Raw genomic sequence first — 4,431 nt, 5'->3', positions numbered from 1 at the left:
CTTATAGGTTAAGAACACTGGGTAACCAAGTTCTGGACTTAAGGTACTACCCCGCTAACTCGCCCTTCAAAGCCCTTTATCTTTGAATATTCCCTCCCTCCCACCTTCCTAGCCTGGCAAACTCCCCCATGGTCTTCAAGACTTAGGCCACATCAATTCTGCGAAGACGCTTCCCCTCACAGACTTTCCCTGCGCACAGAGCTGTCTTCCAGCTCCTCCAGTGGGCACGGGCGCCTTGGTGGGGTCACGCTTTTCGGCAACTTCATTAACGTATAACTTATGGAAATGGAAATTGACCTGAAAATGTTCTGATCCGTACCTTCTTCCTAGGCAAGTCCCTCACCCCTACTAAATTAAGATGATCCCTGAGTTATGGCATCACTGTAAGAGACCAGAGCGCATGCCTGATTCCTGCCATGCTGATGGGCACCAAGCGGGACCAACCTTTTCTTACAACCAGAAGATCAGGAACTAAGAGCATCTTCAAGGAAGAGCCCTGAGCTCTCTCACACCCAGTCAAGAAACAAAGCCAGATTAGATGCTCTGTGTTTGTGGAATGAGGTGCATGGGGGCACAAACCTCATCCATGTATGGTTTCACCAGTACTTGACCGACTAACGCCTCTGCATCCCGTGTCTTGTCAATTGTAGCGTAAGTCTGGAGGCAGTGCCGTATGATGTCCACATTGGAAGTCTGAAGCCCTTCTAGCAGCAGGCCTCCCAGGGACTGCTGCAGCATGGCCGTAATGTGGGCTATACGCTGCAAGAACAGAGAAACCAGGAAAGAAGGTTCAGGTACCACAGTTTCTAAAAGCTCAAATATATGTGTATAATTTATATACATATGTGTTATATATATAAAGCGAGCCTCTAATTCTACCAGAATATATGTAAGATTAAAATCCCAACATTTCCTAGAGAATAACAATGAATCTCTTCTCCCCATGATTTCTTTCTTTCTTTTTTTTTAAAGGTTTTTATTTATTTATTTGTTGAGAGAGAGCACAAGCACACAAGGAGACACAGGCAGAAAGAGAAGCAGGCTTCCTGCCAAGCAAGGAGCCCAAGGTGGGACTCAATCCCAGGACCCTGGGATCATGACCCAAGCCAGAGGCAGTGGCTTAACTGACTGAGCCACTGAGGCGTCCCCTCCCTATGATTTCTTTGAAAGTAAGTCGGCTTCATCAAAGTGAAGTTCAGACAATTACGGAATGACAAAAAGTTATTTGCCTCTTAAGCTACAGAGTAAATCTGACAAACGTGCATTTAAACCCAGTCAAGGGCTTTGGATAAATGAACTCTGACTACATCATATGATGTGTCAAGTTACATGAAATTCAGAATTAATTTTACTTGCATAGTTTGGAGACTACGCTTGTGTCTTTACACAAAATCTATCTAGTGTGACATAATGGAAGCAGGGTCCCAAGCAGGAGACACTGAAAAAAAAAAGAATTCAAAGCTAGCTTCAAAATCCTGTAGAGTAGCAATTATCAGGGGCAATGCTAGGTCAAACCAAAATCATCCAGGAAATTCGCAAACAGCAAATTGAAAATCGAAACCAACACTTGCTGGTCTTACTTTGTCCAGAAGAGGCATGCCTTTGCTCTGAACAGCATGAAAGTGTAACTGGTTAAATTCTGTGGCAATTCTCTCCAAAATCTGTCTAGTCCAGAGAGGGCTAGTAGAGACAATTAGAGAAATGTAATTCCCAAAGTTAAAAACCTACCACCCCCACCGCCCCACATGCCTTACAGCGCTCAGGCACCTGCACCTGAACGCCATCAATTTTCATGACAAACTGTCTGTGCAGCAGGCCCCAGTGCAAGGGGTGAGGAGCGGGGAGGTCGTAGAAGCCACCGACGCAGCCTGGCCCGGGCCACAGGGCCCAGGCAAGGGGATGGAGCTATTTTAGGTCAGTGTGGGAACAACTGCATGATTCCTCCACGTTCCTCGGGCTCTCCCATTTGTGCCCTTCTTCTCCCTTCTTCTCCTATTCTCTAACCCCCTCCTCTCTCTTGCCCTGTCCTACCGTTCATACCCGAAGCCCCCTCTTCTTCTCTGCCTGCCTCATTCTCCCTCCCAAGTACCTCCCCAGTACCAACTACTGCTGTCTCCTCAATCAGCTAAAACTGACCGCCTTGCAGCAACCTGGGAAATCGCTCAGAGCAGCGGACTCCAAGTTTAAATTTACCCAACGGCAGAAAGAGCAAGCTCGGTGCTCCGGGAGCTGGTGAGAAATCACTCACAGTGCATCTGCCATCAAGTGGACTGGATACACTTCCCTCTTGCCCCCCACATTAGAAAGCGTCAACCCCATTCAAAAGGAAGTCGAACAGTGAAAGAAAAATAAACACACAACAAAGGCCCCAAAGCCCCTGCTGGGCTCTATGAGGCATCCCACATCTGAGGATGGGCAGTCAGGTAGTAAGGAAACACACTGTAAGAAAACCCAAAATCGCTGGAGACCTGCCATGGTGTGCCCCATCCCAGAGCATCAGAACTGGTGTGGAGGGAAGGCAAGCGCTTGGCACGACCAATGCAGAAGCCTAATCCCAACCTCTACTGACTGATCCCATGTGCATTTCCTATTTATCCTTTTCTCGGCATTTCTGGGCCTGGCAGAGCATGATGGATTTACTGTGCACTGACGCTGCTCTGGCTTTCCTGACTCTAGAGCTCAGAGCTGCTCTTCTGGAGAAAAAAGTCCTCCAAGGTAATTCTGAGCAAGAAAGTGCACAATGTCTGTTTATCAAGGACAGTGTTGCAAAGGCACAGGATTGTAGACACAGAGCTCACTGAGGTGTTTCTATCCGATGAGCACAGCAGCAACAGCAAAGACGGGAAGAACACTGGAGGGCCAGCTCCCCAGGGGCCGAACGTGGACATGGCTGGAGGGGCTGCAGGCGCTGCCAAGGGCCGCAGTGAAGCAGAGCCGCTGGAGACACACGGGCTGCAGAAGGGCCGCGTGCAGACTGTCTGCTAAGTGTGGACGAACGGGGCAGAAGCACGAGTGCAACGGGCTAGAGACACAAACACAGTGGAGGCTGACCACTTAGTTGAATGCCTTGATGTGAAAGGGGACAGAGACCTAGGACCAGAGAATCGCTTCCTTTGGGATGTGTCCGTTCTTAATCTCCATCATGAGACATGCGGAGCATATGGTCTCTCAAGTTCCTTCCAAATCTAAAACCTTAATTCCTAAAATTTAGAAACCTAACTCCGCCTGCAAGGGGATGGACTGTTAGCGTCACACAACAGAGCACTCAGGGCACCAGGCGACCTTGACGCAGGCAGCCCAGCTGGTATGTGTAGGACCAGCCCTGGCTACTCCCACTGCACCACTGTGTGTCTCACAGTGCTGACAGGACCTAACTACTCATTTTCTGAGTCACTCTTCTACCCTGGATGATTGAAAATTCACACCAGGAAGGGAACAAGACAATCACAGTGTAACAAAGAGAGCCATCATCTTTTTCCTATTTCATAAGTTTTTCCTTTCCTGTTTGTAAATTTCAACTGGATATGTCCTATACTGTTTCATAATAATATAATGCTGGTGCAAAATACATCAATGGTAATACTCTGGGCATGTCTAGGAAAAAAAATGAGATGGAGAAAAACCAAGATGAATGGTAGGTATGCCTTAAAGATCAACAGGACTTTGCTAGTCCTCAGGGAAGGTGATTCCAAATATACTTTTACACTGCAAGCATAATGACGTGTTGGAACTGTGGTCTATAACCAAAGCGTTTATAGGAACATGTTATAGATTTTACCATTTCATGCTCTCCACTCTCCTGGAGCTACATTCTAGCCACAAACCTGGATTTTCTTCTTGTTCAGAAATGAATTCTAACTAAGCCGTCCCCGCCTAATTAGATTGGATGTGAAGTATTAATTTATGTGCTACTTAGTTAAAAAAAAAAATGCTTACCTGCTTGCTTCTAGTGCAGAGGTTTCTTTCGAACTTTGTGAATTTAAGATTTTTTCAATCTTTTCCACTGATCAAATAACTTGTATAAGCCTCAACACACACATCTATAAAAATAAAAATTAAGCAAACAAAAAACGTCACCATCTTTACTCTTAATCATCTTTATTTCCCATGCTAAATGCAGGAAAATATAAGACCAAAAGTTAACTTCAAATATATAGGGCATGCTATATTTTGAATATTTCTATGAAACACAGAATTCTCAAGAATGCAAATCTTAGTTCTAGAATAAGCATACTTCCATATTCTATTGCAAGTTTATAGAGGAAAAAAAAAAAAACCCTAGACTTTGCTTTCTCATATTCTATACTCTTATTTCTTTTTTTCCCCATCCTGAATCTTTCTATGGGCATTTCTTTCCTATTTTCTTAAAAAAGATTTGTTTATTTGAGAGAGAGAGAGACTGCATGTGCGCGTGCAGGGGAGGGGCAGAGG

At 45.4% G+C, this 4,431-nt stretch overlaps 1 long non-coding RNA gene across 1 annotated transcript; it reads right to left on the bottom strand.

The window, feature by feature from the left end:
* Positions 1-429: 429 nt before the first annotated feature.
* LOC309841128 lies at positions 430-3,980 on the bottom strand. The gene is made up of 3 exons (XR_014298960.1): positions 3,937-3,980; positions 1,572-1,680; positions 430-759 (listed from the first exon to the last, which is right to left on the bottom strand). It is a non-coding gene; the product is annotated as an uncharacterized lncRNA (long non-coding RNA).
* Positions 3,981-4,431: the final 451 nt, after the last annotated feature.

This window comes from Mustela nivalis (genome assembly GCF_964662115.1).
Source record: "Mustela nivalis genome assembly, chromosome: 9".
Classification (NCBI taxonomy): domain Eukaryota; kingdom Metazoa; phylum Chordata; class Mammalia; order Carnivora; family Mustelidae; genus Mustela; species Mustela nivalis.
The sequence above is the reverse complement of the archived record's forward strand: the minus strand, read 5'-3'. Positions and strand labels throughout refer to the sequence as shown.